Genomic DNA, 22,482 nt, shown 5'->3' on the forward strand with positions numbered 1-22,482 from the left:
TCCCTGGCTTCCCAGTGTGGAGGTCGCTGCAGGGGTGAGGCAGTGAGGAGGTGAGTGTGGTGCAGGCACAGCAGCAGTGCGAATCCAACACTCCCAATGCTGTACTCACACTGCATGGACATCGTCCCTCCTCTTTCTAGGGTTCTGGCAGAGAGCTCCATGTTGGGAAACTAGGAAAGCCACCCCACCCCACACTGTTCCATCTGCTACCACTACTGAGCCTATGACTACCTCATAGCCACGGGCAGCACATCCTATTCTGCCACCTGAGGCAAAATGGAAAAGGCAACTAAAATACAAAATGAAGACAACTATGTATGCCACATGTTCTAAAGAATCTGCAGGACCATGGTTGTGCTTCATAGAATTAAAACATCTTGTTTTCTCAGAGACACCAGATTTGGTTATAAAAGCAAGCTTCTAACCCTCATGATTTGAGTGAATAAACAATGAACAGGCTACCTTGGAAGATGGTGGATTTATTTGAGGTTGGCTGGCCATCTGCCAGGGATGCTTTATTTCTGAATCCTGCATTGCGGAGGGGCGGGGTGGGATTAGATGACCCTTGGGATCGCTTCCAACTCTACAATTCTGTGTTTCCATGACTCTCTTTGTTGTTGTTGTTGTTGTTTAGTCGTTTAGTCGTGCCCAACTCTTCGTGACCCCATGGACCAGAGCACGCCAGGCACTTCTGTCTTCCAATGTCTCCCGCAGTTTAGTCAAACTCATGCTGGTAGCTTCGAGAACGCTGTCCAACCATCTTGTCCTCTGTCGTTCCCTTCTCCTTGTACCCTCCATCTTTCCCAACATCAGGGTCTTTTCCACGGAGTCTTCTCTTCTCATGAGGTGGCCACAGTATTGGAGTCTCAGCTTCAGGATCTGTCCTTCCAGTGAGCACTCAGGGCTGATTTCCTGAAGAATGGATTGGTTTGATCTTCTTGCAGTCCAGGGGACTCTCAAGAGTCTCCTCCAGCACCATAATACAAAAGCATCAATTCTTCAGCGATCAGCCTTCTTGATGGTCCAGCTCTCACTTCCATGCATCACTACTGGATGCTTAGTCAGATGCTATTAGCAAACGATCTGAAAATAGGATGGCAGAGCTTCTGTTGGAGAAAGGGCACTCTATATTGAAGCTGTTTGGTGTTGTCACTGAAAGCCACTGCCACTTCTGTGCTTTAAATATATGTATGCATCCAAGATTCCTCCAGTCCTAGAAAAGGTTGCGTTTTTAAATACAGCCCTGGACATAATATGCATTGCCTCTCTGAGCAAGATATTTGGGCTTCGTAATTGCTTCCTCTTTGCAAGATCGGGTGCATTGTGAACAGCTACCACCGTATGAGGAGAGGGAAGGAGAATGTGCTGTGCTACATGCTCTGCCCAATATGTTGAATGTGTGTTGAGAGAAAAGGGAAGGTCACCTTGCAACAACTGAGAGCAATTATCTGAAGGAGTTTAGCTCTGTGTCCTCTTTCTTTGTATTATTCTCATAAGCTGCATTCTGTGGCATCGCTTAGAAGCGGGGAACATATCAAACCTGCATATGTCAAATGCTATTGACATCAAATACCTTTCATCCAGCCCCAAGCCTCCCCAATGTCTTTTGAGCACTTCACCCACGAAAGTGGCTTGTCACAGCTGATTTTTCCAAGTGAGGAAGCATGTGGCATAATGAGACAATGTCGTTCTGGCGCATACCTTCCAGCTCGTTCCCCCTACAGTTCGGGCTCCAAACATGAGGCTGCATAGCAATTAGACTCTCAAGGAACACTGAGAGACATCACATTAGGCTCCACTTTAACTTCTTCCCTGCAGTTTTTGAAACATATCTCCTAAACTACACACACACACAGAGAGAGAGAGAGAGAGTGAGAGAGAGAGAGAATGAGAGAGAGAGAGAGAGAGACGATTCAGGTAGGTAGCCATGTTGGTCTGATGCAGTCGAAAGAAATTTTAAAAAAATTAAAAAATGTCCAGTAGCACCTTAGAGACCAACTAAGTTTGTTCTGGGTATAAGTTTTCGTGTGCATGCAGTGTGTGTGTGTGTGTGTGTGTGTGTGTGTGTGTGCATTGTAAGAGAGAGAGAGAGAGAGAGAGAGAGAGAGAGAGAGAGAGAGAGAGAGATAAGTAGATACGAATGCAAACAGAGAGACAGAGATGAAGTCATATTGGATCCTCTTCTCTCCTCTATGCCATGACCTTGGTCACAATCACTACTTCTCAACTTTTGTTCCCACAAAAATGTCTATTTTAATGCATGGTGCAATCCATAAACATTGTGTTCTGTCGATTTTAAAATGGCTATGTAATAATCATAGCAACTATAATTAATATCCGTGGTGAAACATTGTGTTAAGATAGTGATTTAATTTACTGAAATTGGGAATGCTTACATGCCTTACTGTGTATTCGATTCCAGAATGCTCCCCAGTAACTCTCGTGTGATTGGTTAACTTTGGTCACATGGGCGGTAGCCTATTACATTCTCCATTTTGTTTTGTGTGAAAGTGACTTGACTGCTACATCTCCATGAACAACACTGAAGAAGAGACAGGGTTAGATATCTCTCTCTCTCTAAACGCAATAGAGGAGAGGTGTGAGAGATAAAAAGATTGTGAAAGTTGTAAGTGTGTTCATTTCATCTATTTGTAAGAGAAGAACTGATGCTATTACAAAAGGGCTTTGTGTCTAGACAGATGGATCCTTCCATCTATTGAGTTGACTTATAGAATGTCAATCTATGTGAGTTTCAAAACAGTAGCCCTGTTAGTTTGTTATTCCAGCAACATCAAAGAGTCTTGCTGGATCTTAAAAACAAACAATTTTTTAAAGACATATATTTTCAGAGACTAGAGTCCATTATACTTGAGACACAGCATGGGAAGCAGCCCTTAGGCTGGAATGAGTGTCAAACTAGAGGTTCATTTAATTGATAACCAATGGAGACTTTTTTCTAACTTTCCAAGCCATGTGGAGGTAGATCTGATTTCTGTGGGGAGTGAAGACATCAGATTCTCCTAACCTATTCTGCTATTCCAGTAAGAATCAGGCTCAACTGTGCCTGTAATTATTTAAGGGAAAACAATGTAGGTTGTTGTATCACATAAGGAAGCATATCGTTTGGCTCTATCCCAACAGTTTCTGTATCACTATGCAGACAGGAGGGAGCTATAGGTATGCAGCAATCACAATGCTCTCCTAACATGAAAATCCGCCACCAAACATATCGTCCCAATTTATGTGCGCATACGGTGGCTTTCTTTTACAATGGTTATCTATGCACAGCTTGGCTAGATGGAAGTTATAGCTGTTCAGGAAATCGTTGCATGTGACAAACAGCCTTAAGCACTACTTCTGGCTGCATGAACTCTCCCAGCTTGTGCAACTTCTTGTGCAAGATTTTTGCTTTTCAGCTAGGAGGAGGGAGTGTATGTGTAACTGAGTGAAGTGGGATGACCATCTGCTCAGTAGGGACAATGCATTGCACACTAGAAGCAATTAGCTATTCCAAGGCATGTGATGTTCATGTGCACAAGGTTACCTGACGTGGCACCCTCCAGATTGTTACAGAACTATAACTCCCATCATTCCTGCTCATTGGCCATGCTGTCTGGGGCTGATGGGAGATGGAATCCAACAACATCCGGCTACCTCTGAACCACACAAGCCACTGGATAGCATCTAACCCATTGATTCTACCATAGTCAAAACAAAATAAAAAAATTCCTTCCAGTAGCACCTTAAAGACCAACTAAGTTAGTTCTAGGTATGAGCTTTCATGTGCATGCACACTTCTTCAGATACCAAGGCACCACACTGAGCCGCATGAAATGGAAGTCCATGGTATCTGAAGAAGTGTGCATGCACACGAAAGCTCATACCTAGAACTAACTTAGTTGGTCTTTAAGGTGCTACTGGAAGGAATTTTTTTATTTTGTATTGATTCTACGTTAGCAACACAGTGTTCTACAGCACAGGGACAATATCCACATAGATCCACTTGCTGCGGCACCATAAATACTACAACAAGCAACTATATTTTTCCTGGTCAATCACCATGTCTCCTTTTAATGTTGCTCTCCGTTTCACACACCCTTTAAAAGTGACAGCAGGAAGAAACTGTTCCCAAGCAACACAGTGTAGATACTGAACATTTCTTGGGCAATTCTATCTTCCAGTGTAGACTTCTAAAATGTATGAGTTGGCACCAGACCAGAAGAGGTTGTTGTAAGCAGTTATAAGAACAATAGTTCAAGGCAACCTCAACAAACTGCAAGTTCCGTCCCGAAACAAATAGGCTGGAATTTAATAAAGATAACATCTTGGGTAATGCATGTGGCACACGTTTGAATTATTAACCAATAAGGCAGCAATCTTATGTGGGCTGGATATATTTAAAATATTAAAAAAATATATCACAAAATTAAGTAAGGAATGTAATAATACTGAATCAAGCAGAATCAAATAAGGAAACAAAATGCAAAGTAAAAAAAATGGGAGGAGAGAAGCCCCCCAATCAAAATGGGAAATAATAATACAATTGACTGCATTTTATCATTATCATCCAGTAATGAAGAAACAATGACTGGTGAATGTATTAGATAGATTTTGTGAGTCAATGGAGGCAATTCTCTATCAGCTTCATCTCTACAGCTATCTCTGAGATTCCTGTATGCCATTTGTACCAGTTTGTGGTTATGACTGTTTTGCATGAACACACTATTCCACAATTCCCTTCATATTGCCTAAAATGACACTTGCTGAGTACAAGAATTCCCATCCATATTCAAAATCTAGCATTTCCAGTTGAAAGACCTGAGGTCAGGGATGGGGCACCTGTGGTCTGTTGCCTTATCCCATGACCCCTGATCCTTGACCATGCTGGCTGAGGCAGAACGGAATGGATATCAGCTACATCTGGAGGGACATGGAACCAGGGCCGGATTTAGGTTTGATGAGGCCCTAAGCTACTGAAGGTAATGGTGCCCTTTATATGTCCAGCTGTCCTTTGTCAACAACAAATAGTTTCTGGTTTTGTTTTGAATATATACTACAGTATATGGTAATTTATGAACCTAATAGCCATTTCCACATGTTGCCCTGCAACCAGTCCATGCAGAATGTAGGCACTCTATATATAGAAATGAGCAAACCAATGATATTTAAGGGAGCAGGCGGAGCGCATTACTTACATCATAGGAGCCTACACAACACAAAACACTGTTGCTCTATGTAGGTTTTATTTTATTTGTTTTTTATCTTATATTTTGGAAATGTGCATCCAGTTGTTTTTTTCCTTTAATTTTTTTGGGCCCCCCAAGAGAGTGGGGCCCTAAGCTATAGCTTGTTTAGCTTATAACATAAATCCGGCACTGCATAGAATCCCATCTTTGCTTTAGGCAGACCTCTGTCTATAGAAACATTACCTGTTAGAGTAAGCAGCACTGTGCTAGACTGTTAGAATTCCTGCTCCGTGATTGCAGTCATGGGATTGTTGTCTTTCACATGATGGTATATGTTTTGACTCCACAAAGTGGGAAGTGACATAGACAGGATGTTTGTGTTACTGCGTTCCGTGAAGTGGGACTATTGTCCTTTGTTTTTTCTCTTTGCTGTCTGATGCTAGAGAGAGAGGGAGCCATGTTGCAGTGCTCCGTGTGTGTTTATATGTAACTAAAGTAGATTAGCCAAAATGCTGAGTTGCTGAGGTCTGTTAAACAAGCTGCAAAGACTCTGCAGATCCCTAAGTGTGCTGGTGTCTGTTGGCATCAGTCGCTGTGATGTTTGGGCTGAAGAAAGATTTTGAAGCTCCCAAACGATTGACCAGGAGGGAGCGAACATGCCAGTCATGCATGTGTCTCTGCCAGGGTCCTACTCAAGTGGAGGGCAAGCTAATGGCCTGTAGAGATAGATCTTAAACTGGTTAGTCAGGACCTATAGCCAGGTTGCAGTCTGATCTAAGGTGTGTCACAACACACAGCCACCATATAAGTAAGTATATGTTAAACCCTTAAGAAATGCATGCTTTGGTTAAAACTAGGTCCTGGAGCTGAAAAAGTTGAATAATACTGGAACAAGATTACTTCATGCATTCAATCCAATCCCAAATCCCAGATGTCATGTGCTGTGACCTCGTCTTCCACCTAGTCTTAGCTCAGTGCCGTATGCCAGAGTCCCAGGGATCCATAGCCAAAAGTTTTGAACAGTCTTGACACAGCATGGATAAATGGCCTAGCGCAGTTAGCAATATCCCTCACCTCTGGTGATGTGCAAAGGTTATTCCTCAACCTGGAAATGGGAAATATTAGCATTGTGTTTATTTCCTCTTTTCCTCTGACAGCCCCCTGAACAATGGTGTTTTAAAAGCTGTTTTTTTGTGTCAAGGACTTGTCAGATCATTTATTATTAAAAAGCGAAGAACAATCATTCTGGGTAATAGAGTGCTGATGCACCAGCGAGCTGCCTTCCTTTAATGTATTCATAAAGGGCTACAGTTGTAGATTTCTCTTTTATGCAGGTCAAGCGAGGGCAATGAATGCTGAATCGATGCCTCTACCTCCTTGCTTGTTCAAATTTTCAAAGAATGCATTCCTGCTAAGATTTCAAACAGCCTTTTATTATTATTATTATTATTATTGTGTCTCATCAAACGAAAATTCACATAAGGTGAGTCTTTTTTAAAAAAATAAAAAAAGGGTGATTTTCTGCTACGCAAGAGATGCTTTGAGATTAATGAATAAAAAGCAAGCTATGCCAGCCTGGAACATCAGCATCACAGCCTTCTCGCTGAATAAATTCTCCCAGGTCAATTTGAAAACAGTTCAGGGTCAAACTCTCATCTAGTCACCTAGATTAAAAACTAATTTAGCCAAAGTTTATCCTATATTGAAGCTTTTTCATGCAAATAAATAGCCAGGGTCCTCATTCTTTTGAGCTTTATTAGTTGTGCATGTCATGAATTTGAACGGGGCATGTTATTATTTGCTAAAATTCCATGTGGTTTTTTTTAAGCAGGGGAGATTAGGAAAGACACTTTTTCTTGGCATGCATATCACCAATGAGCATTTTTAGAACTTCAGTTCAATTAGGGTAGCCGTCATGGTGACTCATAATAATGTAAACATTTATTATTATTATTTTTATTTTAGTTCATGCAGGATTAGTAGGAGTAACGTGGAAGCCATTTCTTCCATCTGAGCAGAAGCAAATCTAATCACAGCCAATCCGTGTCTAAATTGCATTTCGGCCCAAAATGGATGGCAACATGCCAATTTATGAGGTAAGGAGCATAAAAAAACCCAGATACTGATTAATGACAAAATAAGCTACCTTTTAGAAACCAGCTATTAACAGGCCACAACTTTCACAATTTTTTATACAAGAGTATGCCAGAAACCTTCCTTTTAAGATTACCCATTTCAGTTTTGCTTTATCTGTTGAAAGCTATCTTCAAAGCAAGTAATAAAAGCTGTTTTTATTTTGAAATAAAACCTAAACCCCAAAGGTGTTTCCTAGTACTTGTGGACCTCCATAGGCTGTGGACTCCAGCTCCCATCAGTCTTAGCCAGCTTGGTTAAAGGTCAGGAATTGCCAGCCAATGTGCAAAACTGAGATGGATTGGTAGTCTGCCTTAGTGTATGACAGCTTCCTGTGTTCCTAAAGGTCGAAGACAACTACAGTGGTACCTTGGTTTATGAACTTAATCCATTCCGGAAGTCCGTTCTTAAACTGAAACTATTCTTAAACCAAGGCACACTTTCCCTAATGAGGCCTCCCACCGCTGGTGCCCTTCCACTGTTCTGATTCTGTTCTTAGAGCGAGGTAAAGTTCTCAAACCAAGACACTAGTTCCAGTTTTTCAGAGTTTTTAAACCAATTTTTTCTTAAACCGGACTGTTCTTAAACTGAGTTACCACTGTAATCTAATTGACGGCAGGCCTATAACAAATGAGTTAAGTCCAAAACTTAGATACTCTCTCTCTCACACACGCAAAACATCAAGAGGATCACAATTCCTTTCTTAGGACCAACCAAAACAGTTGCATAATAGTCTACATTTATTTATATTTGTGCTTTTCTCCGGCTGCATGTTTTATTAAACAAAAATGGCAAAGGGGATGTTTGTGTTTCAGAGCACATTAGAAAAGCAGCAGTGTGAACCGCCATACAATTTCAGAAACAGAGAAAATGTAATTTCAAAATTAACATAGAAGCTTGACTTTCATAACATAGGGATGGGGTCATCACGGAGCCATGATAGCTGTGTACTGACCCCAGCATCACAGGAAGGATACCTCTGAATACCAGTTATTGGGAAATGATGTTGCACTGGTGCTGCTTGTGGAGTTCCCAAAGGTATGTGATTGATCACTGTGAGAAAAGGATGCTGCATTCCTTTGGGCTTTTGTTTTGATCCAGCAGGGCTCTTCTTACTTTCTTGTTGTCTTATCTGTGCAGGATGGGGCCATTATTTCAAGTTGGTACTGGGGGCCAGCATAGATGCTTGGCTCTTGAGACTAGAGGTGGAAGACTTTGCCAATGCCCATTTGTCTCAGTTCCTTGTTTTTCCAGTCTTATGACCACTATGCCACATTTCCACAACAGTTTGCTCTCTCTCTCTCTCTCCCTCCCTCTCTCTCTCTCTCTTTCTCCTTCTTCTCCTTCTTCAATTTCTTACCTCTCTTTCACCCTATGGTCCCAGAGCAAGTTACAACATTAAAACACAAGTCCTCGCCAAAAGTTCATTGGCATTTTAGTGGGCAGCTCTTTCAATATGCACACTTTTATGCAATTTTGTCTAATATACATATTTTGGCAAGCCATTTCCCCTTAAATAATACGTTTTGTGTGTGTCATTTCCATGTTGCACTCTTCTCTCTAATATACAGATTTTTATGCACATCTTTTTTGTTTGGAGAACAGCATCGCCAAATTCAGAGGTGTGTGAATTTCAAAGGGCAGCTGTGTTCACATATTGTTCCAGAGAGCAAGAGGTAGCTCGGCTCACACTGAAATGCGAACTGCAATGAATTTCTCCTCATCCCTACTTGAGACTGACTTCTAGGCTTAAAGATATATAAGGCTGAAGGATAGCAACTGGTACCTTGAGATTCATGACTGTCAGGACTGCGACTAACTGTCTTCCCAAGCTAAGTGTAACACCTTATCCACAATGCCCCTCTAAGTCTTCCTATTATTTAGACCTTGATGAAGGATTTTAGCATTATCCAGGGCGGGGGGCGGGCAGGTAGTTTCATTTAACACCAAGCATCATCACTGCTGAAATAAATGTCTTCTGACTAAAATTATTCCAAGCTTAACCTTTCACTTGGCTAAAACCGTCTGATGGTCTGTCTATGTTTGCACAATCCCCTCAGATAGGAATAGCTATTAAGGAAGGAAAGTGGGGCTCTGTCTGTGTTCTGCAAGAAGTTTTGCTGTAGAGTAAATACATTATGACTGGGGAACGGTGGGTGGAAGACGCGTGGCAAAGGAGCGGTATCTTCTTGACCAAATATTCATACAAACAGAGCACATCTCATCATCTTCGGTGAGCAAATACAGCGTCTCTTGCAAGCAATAAAGGCCCATTACCTAGATAAATGACGGGATGAAGAACTTGCCACCAATATAAAAATGGCTTAGTATTTTAAGAGCTTTTGCTCAAGTCTTCTCATTGGCAATTTCTTTTCCTTTTGTTATATCTGCTAGGCTCCCGATTCATTGGTATCCAAAAGGGGGGGGGGCATAAAGTTTATCATTTGCACTGTTTAAAGGGTTCCTGTTGAATGCTGTTAAGTTTCATTGAAGTGAATGTCTCAAATTAGTTGCAACGAAGTGATGGGAACTGGTTTCAGAGGGAGCTCATCACAACTAACTTCAGCCGGATCAGGATTGTTTTTAATTTTGATATAGAGGTGAGCTTTGGTTTGCTTTTGAGCAGGCCTCCAGAAAAGTCTATGTGGGGAAACCTGCAAGTGAAGTCTACTAGAAATGTCTCAGACAGAAGCTGCTTGGCCCAGGGCAACCCTGTAAACCTCTTAGAGACAAAGCAGAAGGTGGTGCTTGAATGGCAGTGTCCTCCACTCTTGCCCCTTGAATAACTGGATCAAGGCCAACATACAGAGAGCACAAAAGCAGCAAACTTTGGGGTGAGGCATACTTTAAGAAATTGCCTCAACATTGCCTGCATAAACAGTGGAGTGCAAAGACTCGCATCATATATAGTGGTACCTTGGGTTAAGAACTTAATTTGTTCTGGAGGTCCGATCTTAACCTGAAACTGTTCTTAACCTGAAGCACCACTTTAGCTAACGGGGCCTCCTGCTGCCACCACGCAATTTCTGTTCTCATCCTGAAGCAAAGTTCTTAACCCGAGGTACTATTTCTGAGTTAGCGGAGTCTGTAACCTGAAGCGTCTGTAACCTGATGCGTCTGTAAACCGAGGTACCACTGTATCTAGGAAGAAACACAAACACATAACACACTAGACCTCAAGTCAAAACGATTTTTTTTTACCTCAAGCTTATTGGTCTGATTTATTTATATCTCGCCTTTCTTTCTTTTTTTTATAAAATTTTTATTGGGTTTTTACATTTTATAAAGACACACACACACAAAAAGACGAAGACAACACATATACAATTTCATACCCTTACTTTCTTTACCCTCTTTCCCTGACTTTCCCCCACCCCCTCTTCATACATCCCAATTCCGATAATTAGTTCAGCAAGTTCTTATCTATAATCTTAAACATATTATTATTATTTTTAAAACTTAGCTCTTTTTACTTGTCCACATTTAATTTATCCAGTTCTCTTATAAACATTAAATCCTTTTTCTAAGGTCGACCTAACTTCCCTTCCACGAATTTCTCCCTTTATTATATTAATTATAGGTCACAATGGCCAAATACAAAAATCATAAAATTTTGAAATTCTATTCTCCCCTCCCTCCCTATCCCGGTTTCCATCCCTTCCCAAGCAAATGTCCACAAAAACAGTTCCTAGCCCGGATTCCTCACATCCGAGGCCTTCAATTCTCTGTCAGTCTCTCTCTGCCGATTTTGTTGGTAATCCTTTTTGTTGGTCCTCAGGTCTCGAAGGAGTTCTGTCACAGTCACATCAAATTTTCTTCCATCCAAAATGTTTAAAAGCAATTGCTGCAAAAGGTCAGCTGCTCTCCCATACTCAAAGAGGAAGTCCCGATCATGTTTCTTTATTCTTTTAAATTCCAGTATTCCAAGTACTCCAGGGACTTCCTTCCTCATCTTTCTCATCTTTCGCAGAGGGGTTACACAAAAACTTCCAAAATTCCTCCCTTTCTCTCCAGCACAAAGACTTCTTCTGTCAAATTCATGGAAATATCTTTTATCTAGCACCAAAAAGACAGTAATCTCTCCACCTTAGTTCTCCAATCCTTGCTTTAGATCGTTTGTAGGTAGGGGGGGTGCGGACTTCCCTTTAGCACATCCCCCGGTCGTGCCGAATTCAAAGGTAAAAATTTTAAAGTCCAAATTCCATTCTACTCACGGGTTGTTTGTTTTCCAGTCCAAATTTTGGGAAAAAAGTCAGCGCTCTCTGGCCATGGCTCGTGGCTTCGCTCCACTGAAGTAGCGGTCTACTCACAGCACCACGCCGCTCTCCGTACCCTCTCCGTAGCCTTTAAAAAGGCTCTTCGTGGGTCGGGGAAGGCGCTTAAAGGTGCCCGCCGAGTCACCAAGTCCGCAGGCTTCCGCGCCTGCGGTTTCTAAGGGTCCCCGCATCGCCGGCGCGGTAAGACCCGTCTTCAGCAGAGCCGATTCCCTCCGGAGCTCGGAGGGAATCCGCCATTAACCGATCGCGCTAACCCGGAAGTCTATATCTCGCCTTTCTCCCCAGTTGGGATTCAAGGTGGTTTACATTTAAAAGAACTAATAATAAAAGACAGAATGATAAAGACATGCCAGTTAATAATTAAAATACATTGCAACATATTTAAAACAGCAATTTGCCCTCACAGCAGCCCAGTGATCAGTATTGTCTGCACATGGGTTTTGACAATGGGTAGGTAGTTGCCCAAACAATGATCTTATTTCCCACAGCTTTGCTTACACCAAAGATCAGTACAGATGTGTACAAATTCTCTCCAAATTTGGTCTGGATCTGTGGTTTCAGTGCTTCATTCCTTCTTTGGTTTGTAATCTTTCTTTTAAAAATCTGGCACTCCAGTGTTTCATAACAAGGGGTCTAGCAATTAGTTAAACAGAATAAATAAATATTTCTCCTCTCTGTTAACCTTCATCCTCATTCATCTGTTTTTAAATGATAAGATTTCTGGGGAGATTCAAGCTATGATTAGGATCCGTAAGTGTGTTACTTTTAGCAGTCTAGGGGCAGGAATGAGGCTAGAGATTAGATTAAATCATTTGAGCATAACGATGCTTGAGAAAACACCTAATGCCCTAATGAATGTTCAGATATAAAGGGCAAATTGTTTATTATCACTGATTTAAACTTGAGATACCCTCATTGTAAAATAAAATAATAGGATAGGTTCTGGCTATAGTCTTGCAGCTGGCCTTATTTTTGGCTTATTGGAACCTGTGAATAGGAGTCCTCTTAATTACATTTTATCTTAGTTAAATCTAAGACTCCATGTGAAGGATTCCATTTGTGTGGCAAGGCCCCAGGCTCAAAGTTCCCCTTAGATAATAAACACAGAGACACAAATATTTTGAGTTAATGGGATAAATAAGACCACAGCTTTATTGGTTACAGATGTGAACAGTTTGGCTTAGGCACTGGGTGAAACCAGACTATATCCTGACTCCTGCCCGTCTGCAGGAAGTCTCTGAAGGCTCACCCACTGGTAGGGGGAGCCCTATGATAGACATCAATTAAGAGCACCCCCAGGGTTCCTGATGGGGTCGTGGCATGGCCCTAGCCCATGCCCAGGCTTTGAACAGGAACCACGGCCCCCGGATCCATTTAACAGGATACCCTAAACGAGGAGGGGCAGCCGGAGGCAGCAACCTCCCCTCCCATGAACAAGGTTTACCCAATGCCTAACCTTTCAAACATGTGACAATTGCTACAAGGTAGGCGAAAACCAAATGGCTGGTGCCAATTTGCCTAGTGGAAAAACTCCTACCTGCCCCCCCCCCAACAATAAGGCGACCAACATTAGTCCACAGCAAGGCCAAAGTCAAGCAATGCAAAAAAAGAGGGCAGGTGGGCTGGGTGATCCAACGAAGGAGGCTGCCTCCCAGTTGCGTCACGATTTAAACGGCAGCAGCCACACCCCCTGGCTAACACGATTGGTTAGCCAGGGGGCATAACACGGCTGGGAGTCCCAATGATGTGGGCGGCATCACTCCACCCCCTGCCAGGTCACAGTGAGATCCTGGATGCCCTTCCACAACTCCACCCCCCCCCCCCAGGAAGGGGAGTGGTCAAACAAGCATACAGTACTGAGATGATTTTGGTCTTAATTTACATAATGAGCATACCAATTAGCCACATCACTTTTTTAAACTATCCAACTGTTTGAGTACATTCACACTACAAGAAAGGTAGCTGGAAAGTACTGGAAGACACAAGATTTGCCCACCTTGGAAGAATGGCAGATGCAAGTAATGGACTATATGGAATTGGCAGAAATGACTGGCAGAATCCGAGACCTGGGAGAAGAAGTGGTGGAAGAGGACTGGAAGAAGTTTAAGACTTATCTGCAGAAACACTGTAGGGTTTATGAATGCTAAAATGATGTTGGATATAAAAACAATATGGCATTGGTGATACAGTGTTAAAAAGTATGCAAAAACGTAACAGAAAAAGGGTGAAAGATTAAAGTTATATTATGTCAAAAGTAAACAATACGTTAAAGGTGTTCAAACATAAGGAGGAAAGATTGGAGACATAATAGAAGTGATTTTAATAATTAGAAATGAGTTTTGAAAGAGGGTAAGGATTTGCTGTATTTGATTGGACAAAGAGGAACACAGAAAAGGGAGGCGGGAGGAAGTCAAGAAAGATTGCTATGTAAACATGAATTTAAAAATTGGAGTTTTTATTTTTATTTTATTTTTTTGTATTCTGATGTATGTTTGTGATTGGCTTTGTGGTTTTGAATTTCTTTTGTTCTTTTGTAAAATGAAATAAATATATTATAAAAAAAAAGAAAGGTAGCTTTGACCACATTCACTTTTGTAAATGAGAAGAACGTTAACATTGGTAAAATGTAAATTATGCCTTTAAGGTAAGGTTACCTGATGTCCCTGTTTCCTGGGGACAGTCCCCAGATTTACAAATCAGCCCCAATACAAAATCCATTGAAGTTGAAAAGTGTCCCCAGATTCATTGAAAAAAATCTGGCAACCTTACTTTAAGGGGCTAGAAGTTGTGTATCATATCAGCATCCAACACATTGAAAACAGCCAGTAAATGTTACTCACTGTATTTTTCAAACATTAGATTACATTTGCAGGTTCTTTGCATGTCTGAACGTGCAGGTGACAGCCATTTGATTGAATTTGCATCAAATCTGAAGGGTTGTTTAAAAATGCAAATAGCATAAGCTGGGTGAGGATAATTACTGGGACCAGAGCAGGCCTGGAGGGAAATTTAACTCTTGCCTGCCTCTACTGTACCATGAGGGAAATCCCTCTTCTGAAGCTGGTATTTATTTTGGGGGGAAATCTTCCATTGGTGCCAACAAGATATTTTACTTTAAAGCAAATGTGAAGGATATTCCTCAGGACTGCCCCTAGGTAGAAAGGCTACAATTCCCTTTTACTACTGTTCCATTAATTATCAATCTCTTCCACTCATGCCATTTGCATTTTTTTAAAAAAACCAAATAAAACTGCATCCTTGACACAAATATGAATTTAACTTTGTGTGTAGTTTGCTCATCAAGTGTTCCGGAGACAGAAAAAGCCTGGAAGCCAAAGCAACGAGACACAGAAAATTGAAAAACAGGTATCCTTTTTTCATGATAGCAAACCATCTTCCTGAACTTTATTTAGTGAACTTCACCCTCTTGAACATTATCAGCAAAAGGGTGTTGTCTTTCAGTTACTGGGCTTGAGGCCCCTGCCTCAATTTGATTCCATTCCCATTTCTCAAGGTGAGAAACGATCACTGAGGAAATGCTGACGTGACAACTTCCTTCTACAAATATCCTTCTAAAGTAAACCCATGGCTGTGGGCTCCTCCAGATGACCTGTTGGTTGAATATTTCTCCTGAATTACTCGCACAAAGCTTATGCCAAGGTTAGACTATGTCAGGACTTTATCGGGCATTTGTTTTGATTTGTTTGTGGGGAAGTTATACGGCGATGAGCATTCATCGTGATTTGCTTGTGCAGCTTTAGACATCTTCTTGTTAATTATTCAGACCCCATCCTACACCTTTCAGAGCTGATCAGCGGTGGAACGGTCTCCCTTGGGAGGTTGTGGGTACTTTTTAAGCAGAGGTGGGGTGGCCATCTGTCTTGGATGCTTTAGTTGAGATTCCTGCATTGCACAGGGTTGGGCTAGAAGACATCTGGTATTCCTTCCAACTCTATGATTCTATGATCTCCCCTTCATTTTCCTAACTGCAAACAGTCTCTGCATTTTTAAGTGGATTTGTTACACTAGGCTAACAAGAGTATATTCATCCACTTCAATTTAACCTAAATTTACTTGCACTTGAATCCCTCCTGCCAAATACTGACAACCTATGTGTTTAGAAATGTGGAGTAAGAGACTCTTTCAGCTATTTTATTGAGCAGACGCTGATTTAAAATGATTACAGAGAGGTATTTTTTCTAACACTGTTGCCATGTGAAAGATTGCCCTTTTAAAAAACCAAACATAAGCGTGATTAGGTTTTCTGATTGTTTAAGAATGCCCATTTAATGCTTTAACACTTTTTTTTATGAAACCAGAGTGAAATTCCCTATATCAGCTTTTCCAGGGAGACCCATTAAATCTCAGGTACACAGTAGCAGCTTTGGAAATGTGAATGTACCAGCCACCCATTTTATTTCAAGAACAGGCAGTGCTGCAAATGTCCTTTTTGTTAAGATCTGTCTAGATTTTGTGCCAGTGTTTGATTGGCTTCCATAGTGCCTCGATTCAAGATGCCGTGGGATGATAACACTACCCTGCTCATACCTTGGGTACTTATGGAATCCTATTAGACAGAGAAGAGGAATACAAATAAATTCAGGCTGGCCACCGCATTTCAGTTTTGTTTACAGAGCTCTGCATCAGAGCCCCAGCATTCTGCACCATGCATTTGTTTGCTTCAGAGGGAACAATTTATATGGGTGAAAATTGCGATAACCTGTTCAGTTATATTGCCGGTATGAAATCCAATCTGAGAGGGGCTTTAAGCTCCTACCACTCATCATTCGAGTTATGCAGTTTGTCACTCTTCTGAATAATATTGTATGGAGTAAGGATTCCATTACAGTCTTTGTCATGAAAATGAGGTACCAGGGATTGAATGCACACACACACACACAAAAAAACCATCACACAGTTGTCAATAGCACAGTGCTGAGGGCTATTTTAGTTATTTGTGATTTGATTGGTTGGGTGTTTGGTCTTCCTTGCTTATGAAGAACTGGGCCAATCAAAAGGCAGAAGAAACTCCAACAAATCTGCACAAGGAAATGGAGAAATCCCACGTAGGTCCCATTACCAACATAGATTAGTTCAACATTTCCGTACACTTGGACACCAAACAACAGGATTTATGATTCCACCCACTTCCCCCAATTAATCCTCACAACAACCTGTGAGACAGGTTAGATTGAGGAGGGATTGTGTGGTTTCATGGCTAAATGGGTACTTCAGTGCCAGAAGGCCTATGGCCATTTTATCTGAGAGATGAGCAAGACAATCTAACCACTGCCAGGGCACGAAGTGGCAGAGACATTGCCCCGCTCACAGCCCTGTTGCTTAGTCTGGCTGGGGTGGAAGGCAAGAGGCAGGCAAATTGTGACACCATCCTGGAGCGAGCACAACAATTGGGCCCAATGCCATCATATTGATGGCAATGAGCCCAGCTCAGAGGCCAGCGGATCCCAGGACCCACCAACCCCAGAATGCCCTGTTTTAGGGCTTTCCTTGGGCTACTGCCAACATCTTTGGTAGGCAGAAGGGGTCAGGTTTGGTAGTCTCTCCCACACAAGAAGCGACCTCTGACAGTTTTATTACTTCAGATTTATTCAGCAATCAATGGGCTCAGCAGTCTGTTGCCGGATCTAGCTTCTTTTTCCGGTGGAAGCATGATACTCTCCACCTCTTCCCCCTCCTTTTCCCTGTCATGCGCTTTTCTGCTAAATGACCCAATCTCTGGCTTTTTGGAGACTCTGGTCCTCCAAGCCCTCCCCCCTCCTCTGTTGCATCCAGTTCTCTCTGCTCTGTGTTACTTTCAGAGCTGAATTCCTGAGTGACATAAGTCTATCTCACTCTCACTGTGTGAAGGAATCTGGTTCCTACTACTCTCTGGTTCCTCTCCCTCCCCTTCTGATTCCTCTTTGTCTGTCAGAAATGTAATGTCTCTGACAGAAGGGAGAGTTTTGTACCAGAGGAGTAAGACTGGTATAGCTCCATTGCTGCAGGCTGGTAGAAGCCAGCAAGGCTGGGCAGAGTCATGCCTCTGAAGGAGCGTCTCCATCCCCATCGTTCTGCCCGGACACTGAGGTCCAGTGCCGAGAGTCTTCTGGCGGTTCCCTCACTGCGAGAAGCCAAATTACAGGGAACCAGGCAGAGGGCCTTCTTGGTAGTGGCACCCGCCCTGTGGAACCCCCTCCCACCAGATGTCAAAGAGAAAAATAACTACCATTTTTAGAAGACATCTGAAGGCAGCCCTGTTTAGGGAAGCTTTTAATGTTTAATAAGTTATTGTATTTTAATATCCTGTTGGAAGCCACCCAGAGTGGCTGGAGAAACCCAGCCAGATGGGCGGGGTATAAATAAATTATTATTATTATTATTATTATTATTATTATTATTATTATTATTATGCCTCCACTGGATCCCATATATAGATCTGAAACATGGGGAGTGAGGGGCTCAACCTCTGCACTCCATACATTTAACCCCTCCCTAAATCCCAGGGATACCCAAAGTTGTGCTATAGTACACAGTTGTCTTAATCCAGTTTATAATCACCTTTTCCTGGCTCCAAAAGCAGCAGCCATATCTTCCCTGAAGATAATTCAGTTGAGCAGCCCCACTCCACCCCCAGCACCCAAATATGTCAATACATTTTCAGCAACAAATGGATATCTGTGTTATTGTCACTGGAGGAAGATTGATGCTAAAGCAGGTATTCGGGAAATATATTATCGAGCTTGTTTCCGTGTAGATGTTTGTGCATGCTTCGTATCGCAAAAATATTTAAATTCTGTTTGGTTAAGACAGGATACTTATGTTATACAAAGCAGCAGTCAGAAGGTTATAGCCCTCACTAGACAATTTGCCAGCCAAGAAAGATGGGCCTGTAATGATACTGACAGCTTTATTGTCCGGATGCTGGCAGAAAAATAGGCCAAAAAAAGAAGAAGAAAAGATTGCACAGACAGCAGCTTGCAGTGCAACCTGAAACTTGAGAAAAATATTAAGCAGTTGCAAACAGATGGAAGTATTCAAGGTTCTTGCATTTCAGGTATAATGATGCTTATTGCAACATTTCCCTCCCCCGCAACCAAATTATATACTTTCTGTTGTACATTTCTCTCTCTCTCTCTCTCTCTCTCTCTCTCTCTCTCTCTCTCTCTCGGCTGACAGTACATAATTCTTGGGTGAGGTATGGAAGCTTTATTTAGCAGGGGGAGGTACAAACAGCTGTGAATCACTCCAGGCTGAATCAGTCTATTGATTCCAGTGACAACCCCTTGACAATTTGGCTCATTTAAAAATATATTAAGTGTTGTGCTTTTTGCAGATCTGCCCTATCCTTTCATTCCCTTGCCAGGCCATTAAAGCACACCTGTAGAATTACAGGCAACTCTCAACTTACGCGGAACTTACTTCCAGAGATAGCGCAGAAAGCCAAAAACGCGTATAATTCTGCCCCCTTTCCATTGCCCTTCATTCCCTGACCTGTCTTCGATGGCTCACCACCACTCCCCTGGCTCTGATTCTTCCTCCTCTGAGACTTCCCTAGGGGGCTCTCCAGCTGGAGCCTCCCACCACTTCTCATCATCCCGTCAGTCACTAACATCAAGTGACACTGGACTGCCACATTTCAAGCCAGGATATTATACCTTTCAGTTTTGTCCTGGCTGGATATTCAGTAGGCCTCCTACACAAATTAGAAACTCGTTGAGCAGTGGTCTTTTTTTTTTTACAAAAAATAATTTTTATTAATTTTACAACATAAACAAAAAACAGACAAACATAACACGACTTCCCCAAACCTCCCCTTCACTGCATCCTTATTTTAAAATTTTTTAGCAATCCTTCATCCCTTTTTATATTTAATTCTCTTTAAAGCTTTTTTTTAAAATTTCAGTTTTTACAGCTGTAATTCTTTATATCCAATCCCTTGACATCTTAACATTCCGAAATTTTACAACAATTTTTAAGATAGATTTTGAATTTTTTCCAGTCTTCTTCCACTGCCTCTCTCCTCTGGTCACGGATTCTGCCGGTCATCTCTGCCAGTCCCATAAATTCAGTCACCTTGGTCTGCCATTCTTCCAGAGTAGGTAATTCTTTAGTCTTCCAATACTTCGCCAAAAGAATTCTTGCTGCTGTTGTTGCGTACATAAAGAATGTTCTATCTTTCTTTGGAACCATTTGGCCTACCATGCCCAAGAGAAAAGCCTCTGGTTTCTTTACAAATGTCCACTTAAGGATTTTCTTAATTTCATTATAGATCATTTCCCAGTAGGCCTTAATCTTCAGGCAGGTCCACCAAAGATGATAAAAAGTTCCTTCACATTCATTACACTTCCAGCAATTGTTATTGGGCAGATGATATATCTTTGCAAGCTTGACTGGGGTCATGTACCACCTATAGATCATTTTCATTATATTCTCTTTCAAGGCACTACATGCCGTAAATTTAATACCTGTGGTCCATAACTGCTCCCAGTCAGCAAACATAATATCATGACCAATATCTTGTGCCCACTTAATCATAGCTGATTTAACCGTTTCATCCTGTGTGTTCCATTTTAGCAGCAGATTATACATTCTAGACAAATTCTTAGTATTGGGTTCTAACAATTCTGTTTCTAACTTTGACCTCTCCTTCTGAAATCCTAGTTTCCTGTCCTGCTTAAAGGTTTCATTAATCTGGTAATAATGTAACCAGTCTCGGACTTTAGGTTTCAATTTCTCAAAACTCTGTAGTTTCAGGTTTTCACCATCATATTCTATAATTTCAGAGCAGTGGTCTTTATTGGAACAACACCTATCTTTTCTGGGAGCTGTCCTAGGTCCTGTTCCATCCAGTCCTGCCTGGCTAAATTCTATCGGACTTTCACCATAAAGCAACCTCCCCTCGTGGGCCCAAAGCCTTTGTTACTATACATCTGCAGGGGTTTCCTGATCAGTTTCAATGGAAGAACCAATCTATGTATAAATTCTGCTGCATGTGCAAATTGACTGCATGCATTGAAATAAATAAGGGAGCCCATGCACATTGGCGCTCTCTGTGTAGCCTCAGATAAATATTAAGTTGAGTTGGAAGCAAGAGCTGCCTTTTGTATATGCTACAAATATTTCAGAGCAGTTCGGGAGTTTGTAATTTAACATTAGTAGTTTCCTGCAGTGCAACCAACATACTGAATAGATGGAATTATAAGGGGAATGAGGCATGCTTCAAAAGCTAGAAGAAAAATAGCACATCCAAAGGAGGGGGAAATTCAATCATTTGGTTACATGCACTTCTGAAGCTAAAAACTATAAAGTAGCCTTGCTGACAAAGCAAAGGTATATACCTCTGAAAGATATTGTGTGAGATGATTTATTTCTTTTTTCCAATAATGGGAATTCTGGAAATATACAGTAGGCAAAGGAAGGGTAATGGCCTTGTAAAAGTACAGACAAAAACTACAGCAGAAACCTCTTAAACCAATTGGGAGAGAGAAAAAACTTTAGATTAGACATAGGTTTATGGCAGGGCTGGGGCACCTGTGGTGTTCTAGATAAGATTGGATTCTAACTCCCATTAGCTGTAGTCAATGTGTTCAAATGGGTGAGGGGTGATTGTCTATAGAGCTCAAGGTGCCACACATAGTTGTCCCCATCCTTATTTGACCCCCACAACAACCCCGTGATGTAGGTTAGGTTGAGAAATAAATAAATAAATAAATAAATAATTTTTATTTATATCCCGCCCTCCCCAGCCAAAGCCAGGCTCAGAGCAGCTAACAACAGTAAAAAATACAACATTCTAAAACCATTTCATTATAAAATTAATTCAAATCAGATTAATGGCAACCATTGGGCTAGAGTTCTGTGAGGATTGCCAAAGGAGGGGGTCAGGCTGTGCCCTTGTCAAAGCCCTTGTGGAACAGCTCTGTCTTGCAGGCCCTGCGGAAAGATGTCAAGTCCCACAGGGCCCTAGTCTCTTGTGACAGAGCGTTCCACCAGATCAGAGCCACAACCGAAAAAGCCCTGGCTCTGGCTGAGGCCAGCCTAACCTCTCTGTGGCCCAGGACCTCCAAGATGTTTTTGTTTGAAGACCGTAAGTTCCTCTGTGGGACATACCAGGAAATAACATAGCTTTTCCAGCAGTATCCCACAAATTCAACTGTAGGTGTTTTTTTTGTTTTGTTTTGTTTTGTTTTGTTGAGTGGCAGCTCTTATGATTCCAAATTGGCTTTGAGTGTGTACAGCAAGAGCAGCGACTTTTCTAGGGATAGTTTTATAACCTAAAATGATCTTGTGGGCATTTCTAAGGCAGCTTACATCTCTTAAACAGGTTCGCTTCTATGATCCATGAGCAGCACAGAGTCAGGTATGCCATTTTTGTGCGCAGCCGCCTCCATGATTGCTTGCTCTCCCACACATGCCTGTAAAGTATTCCATAAAATGTCCACCGAACAAATTATTAAGGTCCTCTGCAGAAATTGCATTTCTTCAAAGCTAACAGCAACCAACATCACCCATAATTGCAGGCTTTTAAACAGATTGTACAATCAAAACCTGACTGTTCGGTAAAGAATTATTTGAGCAATAAAGTTAAATACTTTTGAGTTTATATCTTGAGGGCACTCTCAGCCTGGTGTAAAAAGAAATGGGGAAGGATCATGCAAGTTCTGTGCCCAGCTATGAGAGTGTGGGGACACAGGAAACAGGTAATCATTTTCAATTTGTGTGAGGCGAGTTTTCCTAAAAAGGATGAACAGGCATATTTTCTGCTTGCTGGAAGAGAACTGCATAGCAACTTTCCAAGGGTGCCCAGTGGATGTGGCTGCAATGGAATCTGAGATCAGAACTCCCAGGTCCAAATATTTATTTCACTTAAGAACTTTCAACCCACA

This window comes from Podarcis erhardii (genome assembly GCF_964252035.2).
Source record: "Podarcis erhardii genome assembly, chromosome: 2".
Taxonomy (NCBI): domain Eukaryota; kingdom Metazoa; phylum Chordata; class Lepidosauria; order Squamata; family Lacertidae; genus Podarcis; species Podarcis erhardii.